Source organism: Tursiops truncatus, chromosome 12 (genome assembly GCF_011762595.2).
Source record: "Tursiops truncatus isolate mTurTru1 chromosome 12, mTurTru1.mat.Y, whole genome shotgun sequence".
NCBI lineage: Eukaryota > Metazoa > Chordata > Mammalia > Artiodactyla > Delphinidae > Tursiops > Tursiops truncatus.
In genome coordinates, this window is record NC_047045.1 from 21,496,871 (window position 1) to 21,517,521 (window position 20,651).

The 20,651-nt window shown below is 39.9% G+C and overlaps 1 long non-coding RNA gene across 1 annotated transcript in view; it reads left to right on the forward strand.

The window, feature by feature from the left end:
• Window positions 1–18,984: 18,984 nt before the first annotated feature.
• Window positions 18,985–20,651, forward strand: part of LOC109549003 (uncharacterized) — a 102,713-nt gene continuing 101,046 nt past the window's right edge. Inside the window, exon 1 of the long non-coding RNA XR_002175149.3 lies at window positions 18,985–19,080. This is a non-coding gene — a long non-coding RNA (uncharacterized lncRNA). The remainder of the gene's footprint in view (window positions 19,081–20,651) is intronic.

Sequence of the window (20,651 nt, forward strand, 5' to 3'; positions counted from 1 at the left end):
GAACCTGTGTCCCCTGCATCGGCAGGCGGACTCTCAACCACTGCACCACCAGGGAAGCCTGGGGATCTCATCTTTAAATGTCATTTGTATCCTGAAGACTTCTAAGTATAAATCACCAGTCCCAACCTCTCTCCAAAGCTCCAGACTTCTAACAAGAAGACATCTGGTTGCGCAGACATCTCTGAACATTTCTTCTTGATATTCCCAAGAGGTTACCTGACATCTCCTCTTGGTTATGCATCTCGAATTGAACCATGACCAACCCAAACAGAACTCTATTCCCACTGCCTCTCACCTCCCCAAACTGCTTCTCTGTCATCCTTTCCAGTAAGTGGCATCACCATCCACCCAGTTGCTCAGTCTGAAGTCACACCCCACCCTGACCTCTCACCCATCACCAATTAGCTCTACCTCCAGAATACATCGGAAATCCATTCACTTTTCACAGCTTTACCACCCTTGTCCACTCCAGTCTCTTTTATTGTGTGCATGGCTGCGATCATTTCCAAAGAGGTCTCCCTGTTTCTATTCCTGTCCTCATTGTGGTATTTTCTCCATACAGCAGCCTGAATAATTTTCAAAAATGTTAATCAGGGGACTTCCCTGGTGGTCCAGTGGTTAAGACTCCGAGCTCCCCATGCAGGGGGCCCAGGCTCAATCCCTGGTCAGGGAATTAGGTCCTGCACGCAACGAAGAGCCCGCATGCCGCAACTAAGACCTGGCACAGCCAGAAAAAAAAAAAATTAAAAAATTTAAAAAAATGTAAATCAGGTTGCATCATTCCCCTTCTTAGTCACCCCTCGTGCTGTCCTGTGTGCCTGCTCCACCCATAAAACACCCTCTTCTTCTTTGCCTTGTCTAGTACTTTACTTCCATTGTAGTCCCTGACCTGCTGAAAAGGTTAAGTCTCTTTATGCTATCTGGTTCCTTTTTCATAAGTAAAATGAGGACAAGAATATTTACAGATCTGAAAATCCTTTAAAGTATTTATTAATGTACATGTAGAAAGCTTTCTAGGTAACTCTCTCTTTTTTTCGAAACATGGAGGGTGGAAACTTTAAGACTAGTGGTGTGGTTTGCTCCTATTATCTGACCAAGGATACTGGACAGAGTTGAGAAAAGTAATGAACTTGGGGAGACACAGATGGAGAATAAAATGGGAAAGTAAAAGATGGTACAGGGGTTAGAAAGAGGTGGATGCTGAATAAAATTTATCCTTTATAATTCATATTATAGTAGAATTGTATAAATTGAGTTGCAGTAGAAAAAGGAGTAATAAAATGATATTAATTAGCATCAAACTAATAATTATACTATGTCTCCCTGAATTTCTATAATCTTTCTGCAAAGAGCTAAAAATGGTTTAAAAAGCTCTAATAATATTATATTATTGGGCAATGTGTCTATAATAGACACTAATTGTATGGTATTAAGCCAATCCACAGAGCTTTCTAAAGGTACAATAGACTAATAAAACACTAGAAACCTAATTGCTACTCTTAAGAATTTAGAATTAAAATTAGCTTAATGATAGGAAAAATTTTAATAGGGGAAAATTTCCACAGAACACTCGCTCGGATGTAGTTTTTCACTGTAAGGAAATTTAAAAAGATCAATAAAAACAAAGTAAGTACTCAGACCTTGTTACACAAATATCACTGTTAAGTTCTTTTTCTAAGCTATCTTACTGTGTGGTTTTCAGAGACTTTTATAAGTCAGCCACTAGAGAGCAAACTTCTTCTTTCTATCAAGCTGTAGTTTTATTTAAAAAAGTACACACCACATATATTTTGGCACTCTTACTATAACATATTATCTCAGACTGTAAAATCTGATTATATAGCTTTTGGATGCCTGGGGCGGTGGGCGTGGAGGATGGAAGTGGGGAATTTTAAGACCTTTGTATTAAAAACATAAGAAAACACAAGATAAGGTGTAACGTTGAACTACTTTCATGGAGTGAAAATGAAACCTTCTGCTAATGGAGCAGAAAGTCTTAAGTTTCATCCATGTAATAAAATATGATAGGCATTGTTTGGTCTGACAGGCATCCTGGGCCTTTCTTCCAGGTGGGGGGTCTCTAGGGAGCTCAAAGAAATGGTATTGTTTCCAGGTGAAATGTGGATAAATTACATTGTCAGTTACCTTTACAGCCTTTAGTTCCAGAGGGCTGAGCCAGGCAAAAGAAAGCTGCCAGTTGAGGAAACTTCTCATCTATTGGACTAATACCTACTATTGACATTACTTCCAAAGGTCAGTGTGGTCCCCAAAGATAAATATGCAGGAGGATCCATCCACTAAAAGGTTCCAGGGAACAGAAAAAGTAATCAAGGAACAGTGGGGAATTTACTGCACATAGAAACCCCAATTTACCAGTCCCCAGAAGGTATTTCTCAGCTGGCTTTTTGGCCACGACTGAGAAATAAAGTGAGTAAAACTGCTTTCTCTTCCGTTTTCTGTAAACAGTTGACCTTGCCCACATGACCCTAGGAACTCATGGCTGAACAAAGTCTCTGGAATCAAATTTCATCTCTGTTGTCTGGGCTTTGGGATTGTTGAGGATTTACAGTCTAGAATTTGGACTTCTGGGGTATTTTTACAAAATAACATTTAGTAACTACAGTTAGATTATAAAAGATATCCAAGAAGGGAGATTTCAAAACCTTCCAGGAAACACTGGGGTTTATAGGCCATTCCAGTTAGGTTATAAATATATTTTTAGATTGAACTGACTCATGTGAAATTGTCAATATTTGAACAATTTGGCCTATAAACCAGCCATTTCACAGGGTTTGACCTACTACTGTATACTACAAGGCCTTCTGTGGAGAGGCCTCCACCCCACTGCTCACCACTCAATCAGGCACAGGCACCACGTGCTCAGTGAAGTCCCAGCGTAGCTCAGCAAAAACAAGCAGGGAACACTTCCCTTGCCAGGCACTGCCATGAGTGCCGTCAGACATTAAGAGCAAGCAGACCAGTCCTGTCTTTGCAGAGCTTATGTTCTAGTGTGAGATGCAGGCATCGATTGCTCACTCTAAGGAGAATGAGACCGTGCTATGTTCTCTAGAGTTGAAGTACTGTGGGAATAGGAAAGGGGCTGAGATTTGGTCCTGACTGGGGGACTCCAGAAAAATTTCATGGAGGAGGTGGCACACCTGTTTGGGGGCTAATGCTTACCTGAAAGAGGCGGTTTGAACTGGAACTTGAACGATGCCTTAAGATCGTTCTTAGAATTTCTCTCAGATATTTGTGGCTGTCATTGTTATTATCACCAGGTGGTAAAGTCTCTGAGGGCAGGGGTCTCTCTGGAAAAACACGGAACCTGGCACAGTATGGAGGCTCTGTTTCACGCTCCGGAACCGGTGCATTGTAGTGGGTGAGAACATTTACCTGGGAACCAGACTGCCTTTAGTGGCTGTGTGACCTCGAGCAATTTAATCAACTTCTCTGTGCCTCAGTGTCCTCACCTGTAAAATGTGGGTAAATAATAGCACCCATTTCTGGTCTCCTCTGGAATGCAGAAACCACTGGGCATTTCCACAGGTCTGTGGGCAACCTAATAAAACTTTTCACGGACACAACAAGGGACCCCCCAAGGAAAGAACTCCAGCGAGCTAGACTTGAGGAAGAGGGAGTCAGACTGGCAGGTTGACTCACTAAAGCCACAAAGAGTGAGGGGAGTCAGGCCAGGACATCTGTCTCATGAAATGTTTTCCTTTGGTGCAGTTCTGTGCACTGATTCTTGCAGGGTGTGTGTGTGTCTGTGTCTGTAAACTTTAGGTTTACAAGCAAATAAATGAAATCCCAAAAGAGCTGTTTTTACCTAAATCTCTCTAAAACCCCAGGGCCTTGGTGGAATTTTTCATAGCCCTTAAGCAGTTGATAAGGGGCTGCTTAAGGGCTGCTATCAGGATGGGGGTAGGGTAGAGGGCAGCTTTCATGGATTGACAGTTCCAGAGGCCACAGGCCAGCACTGTCACCTCTGAGACCCCAGGGCTTCTGCTGGGTGGCAGAGATGCCTGGCAGATCCTTACCCAGTGGAAGCAGCAGCCTTGTCTGATACCACATGGGATTGTTCTTGGACATATTCAAGACAGCCCCTGGGAAGGCCTAGCAATTTGGTGGCCCAGGGTGGTGGGGAGGTGGGAGCTCCTTGAAAGAAGTGTCCAGAAATAGCAGGGTGAAAGGGCAGGGTGAAAGTCAGCTGAAGGAAGGTTATGACCCAATGTTGCCCAGTTTGTATCTTTCAGGCCGCTGTGCTCTGGGACACATCAGTCACATGTGAATCCCTGCTTGCAGTTTAGCAATGTCAATTGTAACTGAAGGTCAGAAAAGATTTTTTTTTTTAACATCTTTATTGGAGTATAATTGCTTTACAATGGTGTGTTAGTTTCTGCTTTATAACAAAGTGAATCAGCTATACATATATCCCCATATAGAAAAGTTTTTAAAAAGTTCTCCTTGTGCCTAAGAAAATAATGTATCTTATTGTGGATAGTTCCAAAAATATAGAAAGCTACAAAGTTAGATTAAAATTTCCCTTAGCTTATCATGCAGTGATAACTACTTTTTTTCTTCCATTTTTTTAATTTTTATTTTTTTAACATCTTTACTGTCGTATAATTGCTTTACAATGGTGTGTTAGCTTCTGATTTATAACAAAGTGAAACAGTCATACATATACATATATCCCCATATCTCCTCCCACTGTTTTTTTTCTTCTTATACTTTTCTTTTAATATCTTTATTGGAGTGTAATTGCTTTACCAATGGTGTGTTAGTTTCTGCTTTATAACAAAGTGAATCAGCTATACATATACATATGTTCCCATATCTCTTCCCTCTTGAGTCTCCCTCCCTCCCACCCTCCCTATCCCATCCCTCTAGGTGGTCACAAAGCACCGAGCTGATCTCCCTGTGCTATGGGGCTACTTCCCACTAGCTATCGGTTTTATATTTGGTAGTGTATATATGTCCATGCCACTCTCTCACTTTGTCCCAGCTTACCCTTCCCCCTCCCTGTGTCCTCAAGTCCATTCTCTATGTCTGTGTCTTTATTCTTGTCCTGCCACTAGGATCTTCAGAACCATTTCTTTTTCTTTTAGATTCCATATATATGTGTTAGCATACGGTATTTGTTTTTCTCTTTCTGACTTACTTAACTCTGTATGACAGACTCTAGGTCCATCCACCTCACTACAAATAACTCAATTTTGTTTCTTTTTATGGCTGAGTAATATTCCATTGTATATATGTGCCACATCTTCTTTATCCATTCCTCTGTCAGTAGACACTTAGGTTGCTTCCATGTCCTGGCTATTGTAAATAGAGCTGCAACGAACATTTTGGTACATGGCTCTTTTTGAATTATGGTTTTCTCAGGGTATATGCCCAATAGTGGGATTGCTGGGTCGTATGGTAGTTCTATTTTTAGTTTTTTAAGGAACCTCCATACTGTTCTCCATAGTGGCTGTATCAATTTACATTCCCGCCAACAGTGCAAGAGGGTTCCCTTTTCTCCACACCCTCTCCAGCATTTATTGTTTCTAGATTTTTTGATGATGACCATTCTGACTGGTGTGAGGTGATAACCTCATTGTAGTTTTGATTTGCATTTCTCTAATGATTAGTGATGTTGAGCATCCTTTCATGTGTTTGTTGGCAATCTGTATATCTTCTTTGGAGAAATGTCTATTTAGGTCTTCTGCCCATTTTTGGATTGGGTTGTTTGTTTATTTGATATTCAGCTGCATGAGCTGCTTGTAAATTTTGGAGATTAATCCTTTGTCAGTTGCTTCATTTGCAAATATTTTCTCTCATTCTGAGGGTTGTCTTTTCGTCTTGTTTATGGTTTCCTTTGCTGTGCAAAAGCTTTGAAGTTTCATTAGGTCCCATTTGTTTATTTTTGTTTTTATTTCCATTTCTCTAGGAGGTGGGTCAAAAAGGATCTTGCTGTGACATGTCGTAGAGTGTTCTTCCCATGTTTTCCTCTAAGAGTTTTATACTGTTTGGCCTTACATTTAGGTCTTTAATCCATTTTGAGTTTATTATTGTGTATAATAATACACAATATAGTGTGTTCTAATTTCATTCTTTCACATGTAGCTGTCCAGTTTTCCCAGCACCACTTATTGAAGAGGCTGTCTTTTCTCTATTTTATATTCTTGTCTCCTTTATCAAAAATTAGTTGACCATATGTGCATGGGTTTATTTCTGGGTTTTCTATCCTGTTCCATTGATCTGTATTTCTGTTTTTGTGCCAGTACCATACTGTCTTGATTACTGTAGCTTTGTAGTATAGTCTGAAGTCTGGGAGCCTGATTTCTCCAGCTCTGTTTTTCTTTCTCAAGATTGCTTTGGCTGTTTGGAGTCTTTTGTGTTTCCATACAAATTATGAAATTTTTTATTCTAGTTCTGGGAAAAATGCCATTGGTAGTTTGATAGGTATTGCATTGAATCTGTAGATTGCTTTGCGTAGTAGAGTCGTTTTCATAGTGTTGATTCTTGCAATCCAAGAACATGGTATATCTCTCCATCTGTTTTTATCATCTTTAATTTCTTTCATCAGTGTGTTATAGTTTTCTGCATACAGGTCTTTTGTCTCCTTAGGTAGGTTTATTCCTAGGTATTTTATTCTTTTTGTTGCAATTGTAAATGGGAGTGTTTCCTTAATTTCTCTCTCAGATTTTTCATCAGTAGTGTATAGGAATGCAAGAGACTTATGTGCATAAATTTTGTATCCTGGTACTTTACCAAATTTATTGATTAGCTCTAGTAGTTTTCTGGTAGCATTTTCAGGATTCTCTATGTATAGTATCATGTCATCAATGCAGTGATAACTACTTTTGATGTAAATGTATTTTGATGTATTTCCAGCCAGATTTTTATCCTGGTGAAAAACATGCATATTTGGAATTTGCTAAATTTGGTAAATTTATTTAAATACTTATATATTGCTATAAAAATTTTACCAATTTTTATCCTCGCTTTTTCAGTTAACATTATGTTTTGAATATTTTCCCACATTAACTACTATTGAAAATATTATTTAATACATATTTCCTTATATAGGTGGCTATAAATTTTTAAAGTCATTTTAATTTTTATTAAAGCATAATATGCAAATTTTACATGCAGATATTCTACAAAATGTAACATGGCTAAATGACATAAAGAAAGAACAATCCCTTCTCCAGTCACCTTTGGCCATTTATCCACACCTGCTTTGTCTCAAGAGGCACCACTTTCAATACTTAGATAGCAGCTTCTTTTGATATTTACCTCCATATTTACAACCAATATTAATATCCTATTATGTCTTTATTTACCAAATTTAATACTATAGTGAGGACTTTTGCCCTCTCTTTCTTCCTGATGTAAACATTTTAATTTTTAGCTAAATACAGATTCAGTGTTTTCATGATTAGTATGTGAATATTGTTCACTACTGACGTAAGTAAAGTGCTACGATTATTTTTTTCTTGTGTATTTTTTGTTTTTTCTTGGAGTTAATAATTGTCATTTTCATTTGCTTAAATTTCTTTGACATGTGTAAGTCTTCCTACTTTCCAATAGCCCTGTTAAATGGCTTTCTATACAATTTTCCACATGATTAAACTTGTCATATAATTTATCAGTTCTATTTTATCCTGTAAAAATTCCTTCTGAAGCCCTCTGACCTCCTGCTGCATTCTGGACTGCTTCTCCCTAAGCCAGCAGCCTCTAGATATTTTAAATGTTGGACTGTTATAAATTTTTAAAAAAGCATATACCTCCAATATTTTTATAATTTATTTGTTTATATCTGTTTTTCTGTAATAGTGTGTACATTATGAAACATAAATAAAGAAGAAATTTTAAAAGACAAACATTAAAATAAATAAAAAGAAGATATTATTTCCTTCTTGTGCCCCAAAGTTTGTCTTTTGCTCAGTGAGGGGTGAGACCTCTGCTCTAGGCTTACTCACAATAATTGTCCTGGGGCTTTCTTTTCCATCAATCTAGGAATTCCTTTTGGCTATTTCTTGTGTTGGACCTTGTTTCTTGGATTCCATACTTCGTCTCTCTGAGTTCTCTCTGATGTTTGGATGAAGCACATCTTCTGGTAGCTTTCTAAGAAAAGGTGCATGGGAGGTTAATTTCCTGAGTTTTTGCTTGTCTAAAAATGCTTTATATAAAAGAGTGAAGATACAAGCTACAGACTAGAAAAAAATATTTGCAAAACACCTACCTGCTAAAGGTCTTGTGCCCAAAATATACAAAGAAACTCTCAAAACTCAGTTTTCGGACAGCAAGTAATCCAATTAAAAATGGGCAGAAGATCCAAACAGACACCACAGAAGATATACAGATGTTAAATAAACATGAAAAGCTACTCAACATCATAGGTCATTAGGGAATTGCAAATTAAAACAATAATGAGAAGCCACTACACACCGATTTGGCCAAAATCCAAAACATGACAAGACCAAATACTGTCAAGGCTGTGGAGCAGCAGGAATTCTCATTCAGTGCTGGTGGGAATACAATATGGTATAGCTACTTTAGAAGACAGTTTGGTGGTTTCTCACAAAATTAAGCATAGTTTTAGTATACAATCCAGCAATCACTCTTGTTGGTATTTACCCAAATGAGTTGAAGATTTATGTCCACACAAAAATCTGCATAGGAATACTTATAGAAGCTTTATTCATAATTGCCCAAACTTGGAAACAACAAAGACAGACTTCAGTAGGCAAATGGACAAACAAACTGGGGAATATCCATACCATGACATATATTTAGCAATAAAAATGCCTATCAAATCATGAAAAGACATGGAGCTAACTTAAATGCTTACTGCTGAGTAAAAAAACTAGTCTCGAAAGCCTACATACTGTCTGATTCTAACTATACAACATTTTGGAAAAGGCAAAACTATGGAGGCAGTAAAAAAATCAGTGGTTGACAGGTTCAGATGGGAGAGAGGAAGGGATGGTAGGTGGGAGCATAGGAGATTTTTAGGGAAGAGAAACTACGTGATACTGTAATGGTGAATAGATAACAATATACATTTGTCAAAAATAGAAGTGTGCAACACAAAGAGTAAACCCTAATGTAAACTATGGGCTTTAGTTAATAATAATGTGTCAATATTCATTCATCAATTATAACAAATGTACTGCACTAATATAAGATGTTACTAACAGGGGAAACTGCGTGGTTGGGGTTGGTGGGGAAAAAGAGTATGTGGGAACTTTGTAATTTCTGTTCATTTTTTCTATAAACCTAAAACTGCTCTAAAAAATAAAGTCTATTAATTTAAAAAAGTCTTTATTCTCACATTGGATGTATGATTTGATTTGGATAGAGAATTTGAGATTAAAAAATTTTTGAGGCACTGCTCCATTGCCTTCTAAATTCAGTGTTGCTGTTAGAAATCTCATGCCATTTTATGTTATGATCTGTGGAATAATCTGCTCCGCCCCACCCCATTCCATCCCCCCAGAACTTTTCAAAATCTTCTCTGTTTTTAGTGATCTGAAATTTCGTAATGATGCAGGTCTTTCCTCCATTAACTTCATTGGCTTTTGTTTTTTTAAGTTATCTTTGTTGGGTATACAATCCTTGGTTTACATGTTCTTTTTAAAATATTTTATTTTATTTTATTTATTTATTTTTGGCTGTGTTGGGTTTTCATTGCTGCGTGTGGGCTTTTTCTAGTTGTGGCGAGCGGGGACTACTCTTCGTTGCGGTGTGTGGGCTTCTCATTGAGGTGGCTTCTCTTGTTGTGGAGCATGGGCTCTAGGCATGTGGGCTTCAGTAATTGTGGCACACGGGCTCAGTAGTTGTGGCTTGCGGACTCTAGAGGGCAGGCTCAATAGTTGTGGCACACGGGCTTAGTTGCTCTCCAGCATGTGGGATCTTCCTGGACCAAGGCTCAAACCTGTGTCCCCTGCACTGGCAGGTGGATTCTTAACCACTGCACCACCAGGGAAGCCCTCATTGGCTTTTTAAAACATTTTTATTGAAGATAGTTGATTTACAATGTTGTGTTAATTTCTGCTGTACAGCAAAGTGATTCAGTTATACATATATTAATTATACATTCTTTTTCATATTCTTTTCCATTATGGTTTATTACAGGATACTGAACATAGATCCCTGTGCTATACAGTAGGACCTTGTTGTTTATCCATCCTATATATAATAGTTTGCATCGGCTAATCGCAAACTTCCAGTCCTTCCCTCCCCCAACCCTCTCCCCACTGGCAACCACAAGCCTGTTCTCTATGTCTGTGAATCTGTTTCTGTTTTGTAGATAAGTTCACCTGTGTCATATTTTAGCTTACATATATAAGTGATGTCATATAGTTGTCTTTCTCTGTCTGACTTTCTTCACGTAGTATGATAATCTCTAGGTCCATCCATGTTGCTGCCAATGGCATTATTTCATGCTTTCATTGACTTTTTAATCTGGAGACTCATGCCTAGTAGTCTTAGAAACTTTTAAAATATTATTCCTTTGATAATTTCCTCCTGCTTTTTCTCTTCTCTCCTATTAATCTGGACCTCTGGATTGATTCTCTAATTTGCTTATCTTTTCTCTTTCAATACATATCTCTGGTTTTTGTTACTATTGAACTCCCTGTTGTTTCCTAGACCTTATTTTCCAATCTTCTAATTGGATTTGTCATTTATGCTATCATTTTCCCTCCTCTGAAGCAATTAATGTAGTATCTTTGAAATTTTCTTCTGCTTTCTGCATTGTCTCTGTGTTCCCCATACCCCACTGATTAATTTTTGTCTCTTGTGTTGGAGGCTTTCCTCAAATGTCTGGTATAGCTTGTCTGTCCATTTGTGGTTAAGAATAGGGCACTAAAAAGCTGATTGGGGGGCTTCCCTGGTGGCGCAGTGGTTGAGAGTCCGCCTGCCGATGCAGGGGACACGGGTTCGTGCCCCGGTCCGGGAAGATCCCACGTGCCGCGGAGCGGCTGGGCCCGTGAGCCATGGCCGCTGGGCCTGTGCGTCCGGAGCCTGTGCTCCACAACGGGAGAGGCCACAACAGTGAGAGGCCCACGTACAGCAAAAAAAAAAAAAAAAAAAGCTGATTGGAACTCTGTGTGCCTATGTGGGGCTGATCAACTGGTAGATGGTGCATGAGACAATTGGTGGGCATAGAGATTTTTAACTGAACTCCCAACATGTTAGTATGTATTGTCTCTTCAGGTTCATTTCCTCTAGAGAAGGGTAATACCATCTCCTGCCTTGGGGTATAATACATGAGCCTGATGAGTTGGCAGTGGGCAAGGCTGTAGTTTCAGCATCCAGAATGCAGATTTTCACTTGGTCCCTCTGTTTTCACCTTAGTCCTGGGTCTGTACTGTCCTCTCTGCCTGGTTATTCTTGTCTGGAGAATGTCTAGTTCAAGTTCCCCAAATACTGTAGGGTAAAGATACTTAAATTTTCTCATCGTTGGCCAGTGGGAGCCTCTTCAGCACTACTTCTGAGTCTTTTTGACACTCTGCTAGTCTTTGGTAACATTCTTGCTTTCTGTTATGACAAGATGTTCCAACATCAACTTCTATCTTCTTGAGATGGAATTAAACATTTTCTCCAAGGATTCTTGGTTCCTGTTAGTCAAAAATGGTATTTGGAGACAAAGCCCTGGTGCTAGGATACTCATTGCTACCAAAATAATCATTGTGGTGGGCCTTTTCAATGGGCAGATCTATGAAATATTCATGTTTTTTAAGGTAAAATTAGGAACTCATAATGATATTTCCAATTCAAAATCAGGACAAGGTTTTACTTAATATATCTGATTTTACATCTATACTTTTTCTCTTCTACACTGAGAATCCTGGCTCTCAATGTCACTGGAAAGATAGAATCAGAATGTCATATAATTGCACGTTTGTTTTTTCTCCAATGTACATACAGAAGAGTGTCAGAATATAATACAAACACTACTACCAACACAATGATTATTGAAAATAGCTTAAGATATTTTTTGTATTTCCTTTTGTTTTTACAGTCTTTTCCACTATTTATGAACAGTCACATTATTATGCTTCAAAGTCATTTGAATTGGTTGTTTTCTATATGTCACCAACCGAAAACACATTTGCGTTCCTTTTTTTAACTTCAAAAAGTGCTGTTTTGAAAGTTAATTTTGTTTCATAATTTGTAAGATATTTACATGGTTCCAAAGTCAAATCCTACAAAGAAAGATATATTCAAAGAACTTTAGCCTTTATCATGTTCTCTCAAACCTATTCCCTCTCTCTCTTTCATAAGTAACCACTTGTTTCTATTTTAGCATATATATGACTATATATTTAAATATATACATTTAAAATACGCACATATTTAATATATGCATATATATGTATGAATCTATATATTTGTGTGTATATGGACACACACACACACATATACATACAGTTGGCAATCCATACCCACAGGGTCTGCGTCTGCAGAGTCAACCAACTGTGGAGTTAAAATATTTGAAAAAAATGAAAATTCTAGAAAGTTCCCAAAGCCAGACTTGAATTTGTACAACAGCCCAGACCCTTGCCATCCTGTGCTTGAATAATATGACAGTTTTCTTCTCCCTTGACTTCCCTGCCTCCAACCCATTCTGCGTTGGGCCTTCACTGCTGAACGCGGGCTTTCTCTAGTTGCAACGAGCCGGGGCTACTCTTCATTATGGTGTGCAGGCTTCTCATCACGGTGGCTTCACTTGTTGCGGAGCACAGGCTCTAGGCGCGTGGGCTTCAGTAGTTGAGGCTCGAAGGCTCAGTAATTGTGGCTCCTGGGCTCCAGAGCGCAGGCTCAGTAGTTGTGGCGCACAGGTTTAGTTGCTCTGTGGCATGTGGGATCTTCCACGACCAGGGATTGAAACCGTGTCCCCTGCATTGGCAGAAGGATTCTTAACCACTGCACCACTAGGGAAGTCCCCTTTGGTAGTTTCCTTATTTTTTTTTTTATTTAAAATTTTTTTTATTTTATAATGGACTATAGTTGATTTACAACACTGTGTTAGTAATTATTAATAATGATATTTTATAAAATTCCAGCAAAGATGATTAGGTTACTTTTTTTGTTTGTTTTATTTATTTTTTTAATTGTTTAACATCTTTATTAGAGTATAATTGCTTTACCATGGTGTGTCATTTTCTGCTTTATAACAAAGTGAATCAGTTATACATATACATATGTCTCCATATCTCTTCCCTCTTGCATCTCCCTCCCTCCCACACTCCCTATCCCACCTCTCTAAGGTGGTCAAAAAGCACCGAGCTGATCTCCCTGTGCTATGTGGCTGCTTCCCACTAGCTATCTATTTTACGTTTGGTAGTGTATATATGTCCATGCCACTCTCTCACTTTGTCCCTGCTTACCCTTCCCCCTCCCCGTATCCTCAAGTCCATTCTCTAGTAGGTCTGCATTTTTATTCCCATCTTGCCCCTAGGTTCTTCTGACCATTTTCTATTTTTTCTTTTTTTTTAGATTCCATATATATGTGTTAGCATACGATATTTGTTTTTCTCTTTCTGACTTACTTCACTCTGTATGACAGTCTCTAGGTCCATCCACCTCACTACAAATAACTCAGTTTCGTTCCTTTTTATGGCTAAGAAATATTCCATTGTATATATGTGCCACATCTTGTTTATCCATTCATCTGTTGATGGACACTTAGGTTGCTTCCATGTCCTGGCTATTATAAATAGAGCTGCAACGAACATTTTGGTACATGGCTCTTTTTGAATTATGGTTTTCTCAGGGTATATGCCCAGTAGTGGGATTGCTGGGTCATATGGTAGTCCTATTTTTAGCTTTTGGAGGAACCTCCATACCGTTCTCCATAGTGGCTGTATCAATTTACATTCCCACCAACAGTGCAAGAGGGTTCCCTTTTCTCCACAACCTCTCCAGTATTTATTGTTTGTAAATTTTTTGATGATGGCCATTCTGACCGGTGTGAGATGATATCTCATTGTAGTTTTGATTTGCATTTCTCTAATGATGTTGAGCATTCTTTCATGTGTTTGTTGGCAATCGGTATAACTTCTTTGGAGAAATGTCTATTTAGGTCTTCTGCCCATTTTTGGATTGGGTTGTTTGTTTTTTTGATATTCAGCTGCATGAGTTACTTGTATGTTTTGGAGATTAATCCTTTGCCAGTTGCTTCATTTGCAAATATTTTCTCCCATTCTGAGGGTTGTCTTTTCGTCTTGTTTATGGTTTCCCTTGCTGTGCAAAATCTTTTAAGTTTCATTAGGTCCCATTTGTTTATATTTCCATTTCTCTAGGAGGTGGGTCAAAAAGGATCTTGCTGTGATTTATGTCATAGAGTGTTCTGCCTATGTTTTCCTCTAAGAGTTTGATGGTGTCTGCCCTTACATTTAGATCTTTAATCCACTTTGATTTTATTTTTGTGTATGGTGTTAGGGAGTGCTCTAATTTCATTCTTTTAAATGTAGCTGTCCAGTTTTCCAAGCACCACTTATTGAAAAGGCTGTCTTTTCTCCACTGTATATTCTTGCCTCCTTTATCAAAGATAAGGTGACCATATTTGTGTGGGTTTATCTCTGGGCTTTCTATCCTGTTTCAATGATCTATATTTCTGTTTCTGTGCCAGTACCATACTGTCTTGATTACTGTAGCTTTGTAGTATAGTCTGAAGTCCAGAAGTCTGATTCCTCCAGCTCCGTTTTTCTTTCTCAAGATTGCTTTGGCTATTCGGGGTCTTTTGTGTTTCTATTCAAATTGTGAAATTTTTTGTTCTAGTTCTGTGAAAAATACCAGTGGTACTTTGATAGTGATTGCATTGAATCTGTAGATTGTTTTGGGTAGTAGAGTCACTTTCACAATGTTGATTCTTCCAATCCACGAACATGGTATATCTCTCCATCTATTTGTATCATCTTTAATTTCTTTCATCAGTGTCTTATAATTTTCTGCATACAGGTGTTTTGCCACCTTAGGTAGGTTTATTCCTAGATATTTTATTCTTTTTGTTGCAATGGTATGGTAAATGGGAGTGTTTTCTTAATTTCACTTTCAGATTTTTCATCATTAGTGTATAGGAATGCGAGAGATTTCTGTGCATAAACTTTGTATCCTTCTACTTTACCAAATTTATTGATTAGCTCTAGTAGTTTTCTGGTAGCATCTTTAGGATTCTCTATGTATAGTGTCATGTCATCTGCAAACAGTGACAGCTTTACTTCTTCTTTTCCGATTTGGCTTCCTTTTATTTCTTTTTCTTCTCTGATTGCTGTATCTAAAACTTCCAAAACTATGTTGAATAAGAGTGGTGAGAGTGGTCAGCCTTGTCTTGTTCCTGATCTTAGTGGGAATGGTTTCAGTTTTTCACCATTGCGGACAATGTTGGCTGTGGGTTTGTCATATATGGCCTTTATTATGTTGAGGAAAGTTCCCTCTATGCCTACTTTCTGGAGGGTTTTTATCATAAACGGGTGTTGAATTTTGTCGAAAGCTTTCTCTGCATCTATTGAGATGATATGGTTTTTCTCCTTCAATTTGTTAATATGGTGTATCACATTGATTGATTTGTGTATATTGAAGAATCCTTGCATTCCTGGAATAAACCCCACTTGATCATAATGTATGATCCTTTTAATGTGCTGTTGGATTCTGTTTGCTAGTATTTTGTTGAGGATTTTTGCATCTATGTTCATCAGTGATATTGGCCTGTAGTTTTCTTTCTTTGTGACATCTTTGTCTGGGTTTGGTATCAGAGTGATAGTGGCCTTGTAGATCCTTGCTGGGTAGAGTAATCTTGGTTGTAGGTTTTTCTCTTTCATCACTTTAAATATGTCTGCAACTCCATTCTTTTTTTTTTTTGTGGTACGTGGGCCTCTCACTGTTGTGGCCTCTCCCATTGCGGAGCACAGGCTCCGGACGCACAGGCTCAGCGGCCACGTCTCACGGGCCCAGCTGCTCCGTGGCACGTGGGATCTTACCAGACCGGTGCACGAACCCGTGTCCCCTGCATCGGCAGGTGGACTCTCAACCACTGCGCCACCAGGGAAGCCCAGCCACTCCATTCTTGCTTGCAGAGTTTCTGCTGAAAGATCAGCTGTTAACCTTATGGGGATTCCCTTGTATGTTATTTGTTGTTTTTCCCTTGCTGCTTTTAATATGTTTTCTTTGTATTTAATTTTTTATAGTTTGATTAATATGTGTCTTGGCATGTTTCTCCTAGGATTTATCCTGTATGAGACTCTCTGTGCTTCCTGGACTTGATTAACTATTTCCTTTCCCATATTAGGGAAGTTTTCAACTATAATCTCTTCAAATATTTTCTCAGTCCCTTTCTTTTTCTCTTTTTCTTCTGGGACCCCTATAATTCGAATGTTGATGCATTTAATGTTGTTCCAGAGGTCTCTGAGACTGTCCTCAGTTCTTTTCATTCTTTTTTCTTTATTCTGCTCTGCAGTAGTTATTTCCACTACTTTATCTTCCAGGTCACTTATCCGTTCTTCTGCCTCAGTTATTCTGCTATTGATCCCTTCTAGAGTATTTTTAATTTGATTTATTGTGTAGTTCATCATTGCTTGTTTCCTCTTTAGTTCTTCTAGGTCCTTGTTAAATATTTCTTTCATTTTTTCCATTCTATTTCCAAGATATTGGATTATCTTTACTATCATTATTCTGAATTCTTTTTCACGTAGACTGCCTATTTCCTCTTCATTTGTTAGGTCTGGTAGGTATTTGCCTTGCTCCTTCGTCTGCTGTGTGTTTCTCTGTCTTCTCATTTTGCTTAACTTACTGTGTTTGGGGTCTCCTTTTTGCAGGCTGCATGTTCGTAGTTTCCATTGTTTTTGGTGTCTGTCCGCAGTGGCTAAGGTTGGTTCAGTGGGTTGTGTAGGCTTCCTGGTGGAGGGGACTAGTGCCTGTGTTATGGTGGATGAGGCTGGATCTTGTCTTTCTGGTGGGCAGGTCCACGTCTGGTGGTGTGTTTTGGGGTGTCTGTGGCCTTATTATGATTTTAGGCAGCCTCTCTGCTAATGGATGGGGTTGTATTCCTGTCTTGCTAGTTGTTTGGCATAGGGTGTCCTGCACTGTAGCTTGCTGGTCGTTGAGTGGAGCTGGGTCTTGGTGTTGAGATGGAGATCTCCGGGAGATTTTTGCCGTTTGATGTTACATGGAGCTGGGAGGTCTCTTGTGGACCAGTGTCCTGAAGTTGGCTCTCCCACCTCAGAGGCACAGCCCTGATGCCTGGCTGGAGCACCAAGAGCCTTTCATCCACACGGCTCAGAATAAAAGGGAAAAAAAATAGAAAGAAAGAAAGAGGAGAAAATAAAATAAAATAATTAAAATAAAACGTAATTATTAAGAAAAAAATTTAAAAAAATTAAAAAACAAAAACAAAAACGGACAGACAGAACTCTAGGACAAATGGTGAAAGCAAAGCTGTACAGACAAAATCTCACACAGAAGCATACACATAAACACTCACAGAAAAGAGGAAAAGGGGAAAAAATAATCTATCTTGCTTTCAAAGTCTACCTCCTCTATTTGGGATGACTCGTTGTCTATTCAGGTATTCCACAGATGCAGGTACATCAAGTTGATTGTGGAGCTTTAATCCGCTGCTTCTGAGGCTGTTGGGAGAGATTTCCCTTTCTCTTCTTTGTTCGCACAGCTTCGGGGTTCAGCTTTGGATTTGGCCCCGCCTCTGCGTGTAGGTCGCTGGAGGGCGTCTGTTCTTCGCTCAGACAAGACGGGGTTAAAGGAGCATCTGATTCGGGGGCTCTGGCTCACTCAGGCCGGGGGGAGGGAGGGGCACGGAGTGTGGGGCGGGCCTGCGGCGGCAGAGGCAGGCATGACGTTGCACCAGCCTGAGGCGCGCCGTGCGTTCTCCCGGGGAAGTTGTCCCTGGATCCTGGGACCCTGGCCGTGGCGGGCTGCACAGGCTCCCGGGAGAGGAGGTGTGGAGAGTGACCTGTGCTCGCACAGAGGCTTCCTGGTGGCGGCAGCAGCATCCTTAGCGTCTCATGCCCGTCTCCGGGGTACACGTTTTAGCCGCAGCTCGCACCCTTCTCTGGAGCTCCTTTAAGCAGCGCTCTTAATCCCCTCTCCTCGCGCACCAGGAAGCAAAGAGGGAAGAAAAAGTCTCTTGCCTCTTCGGCAGCTCCAGACTCTTCCCCCGAGTCCCTCCCGGCCAGCCATGGCGCACTAACCCCTTCAGGCTGTGTTCACGCTGCCAACCCCAGTCCTCTCCCTGCGCTCCGACCGAAGCCCGAGCCTCAGCTCCCAGTCCCGCCCGCCCCGGCGGGGGAGCAGACAAGCCTCTCAGGCTGGTGAGTGCTGGTCGGCACCGATCCTGTGTGCGGGAATCTCTCCGCTTTGCCCTCCGCAGCCCTGGTGCTGTACTCTCCTCTGTGGCTTCGAAGCTCCCCCCTCCGCGACCCATGGTTTCCGCCCACGAAGGGGCTTCTAGTGTGTGGAAACCCTTCCTCCTTCACAGCTCCCTCCCACTAGTGCAGGTCCCGTCACTATTCTTTTGTCATTGTTTATTTTTTCTTTTTCCCTACCCAGGTACATGGGGGAGTTTCTTGCCTTTTGGGAGGTCTGAGGTCTTCTGCCAGCGTTCAGTAGGTGTTCTGTAGGAGTTGTTCCACATGTAGATGTATTTCTGATGTATCTGTGGGGAGGAAGGTGATCTCCGCGTCTTACTCTTCCGCCATCTTGAAGCTCCTCCCAGCCTTTGGTAGTTTCTTGAGGTACAAAAATAAAATCCATATTTCTTAACCTGTTCAATGACCCCTCCCTGCCACTCCAGTTTTATCACCACCCTTCTGACTCATCTATGACAACTTTTGGTTTCAATTACTGTCCTGCAATCACAGTTTTCACGTTTCCACCTCCAGTAAGCAATTTTATGTCCCTGAAATGCCCTTCTTTTCTTCTTTGTGCATATAAATTACATAGATTTTCAAGACTATTTTTGGTTATCTTGTAGAAGCAGAACAGGATGGACCCATCATCCAATATTTGGTTCCCACCTGAAATACGGTTTGGATGTCAAGACTGATGATGTCATGCATGCACCGAGAGGTATGTAAAGGTTTATTACTCATACACTGGAACTTTCTATGGGGAGCAAGACTGACTCTGCTTTTACTGTGATTAGGGAGTGGGGTTGGGATAGGATAAGGGATCCCACGTGGGCCAGGGCTTGTGTGGTTTCAACTTACGGGCAGCACCAAAGGAGGGAGCAATCCAACTTTCTCATCAGCTTGCCCAGATGTGGGGCAGAAGGGATCTGGAAGTGATGGGGCTTGTAAGCTCTCAGCTGTCATACATCAAAGATGGAGTCAGACTCTATTACAAAGACCCAACCCACATCCCTCCACGCTCCCCAGTCCACAGTCATCACTCTTCTTCTGAATTCCTAGCATTCCGCATTGCTGCCTCATACTGCTATTTACATTTCCTGATATTTGACTTATGGAAATAAGTCTAATTACTTTAGATTACCTCCAAAGGGTGAATCCCTCTTAATGAAAAAGAGTACAGAATAGGTACGAAGCCTTGGAAGGGGCTGCACTAGACAGGGGCCCTGAAGGTTAAGCTTCATCAGCTGCATGGTAAATCTGCCTCTGCATTCCTCTTATGCATTAAAAATAAACATTCAAAAATAGGACATACTGTACCTTTCACTTGTTATTGGTTACAGTTCTATGAGTCTGTACATATACATAGATTCTTTTTTTACTCATGAAGTTCTTTATTCACAGTAAGAATTAGTGAATAAATAAATATTGAATTTCTCACATGTAACCAGGATGTACAATAAATCTCTCTGAATCATATTCTATTTTGCGTTTAATGTCTAGTATAAATTTTTAAATGAGAATCCAAAACGAAAGTTTTCTATGCTAAACTAAATGGAAGACTTTGTTCATGAGGTTGGTTGAATGTTGATAAGTCACTGTCATATGACTGTTTTTAATGGACTACTTTGATAATACTTCTGTAACTTTCTAAGATGAGACACATCTTTCCCTCATCTCTCGCACTGTTGACCCAAAACTTGGTCATGTTGGGGGATGCATAGATTCTTGTACCGCCTGTGACAGGCAGGATACAGAGCAAGGCCAACACCGCAGGGAAGCCCTGTGCTGCCCCTCCTTATTCAGACCCTCCCCCAGCCCTTCTTGTATATTTGGATTTTGCCACTATGATGCCTTGCACCTGCAGGAGTTTGTTGTTGTTGATGATAATGGTGAGAAATGACATTCTGTTTTCCAGCAGGAATAGCTTATTAGTGATGAACAGGGGCATTAAGCATATTCTCTGATAAGGATTACATAGGAAGCCTTCTATTCGGCTAAGTAAGAATTCACGAATTTAAAAAAATGACGATGTTTTGGTTTGAGGTCCTCAGTGATGAAATTCATGAAATTCAACTAGTTTTAGATCCCTCCCTTTAGTTGACATTTGTCTCAATTGGTACAGCATAATGCCTTGAACATATACATGTTTAATAAATAGTTGGTGATTTAAATTAGTGGGCTAGCTGGCGGAATCAGAGGTTACCAAGGCTAAACTCCAAGCAACATTCCTTTAAAAGTACACCTTTTCTTAGTGTATATTTGTGTGTGTAAATACATTTATGAGTTTAC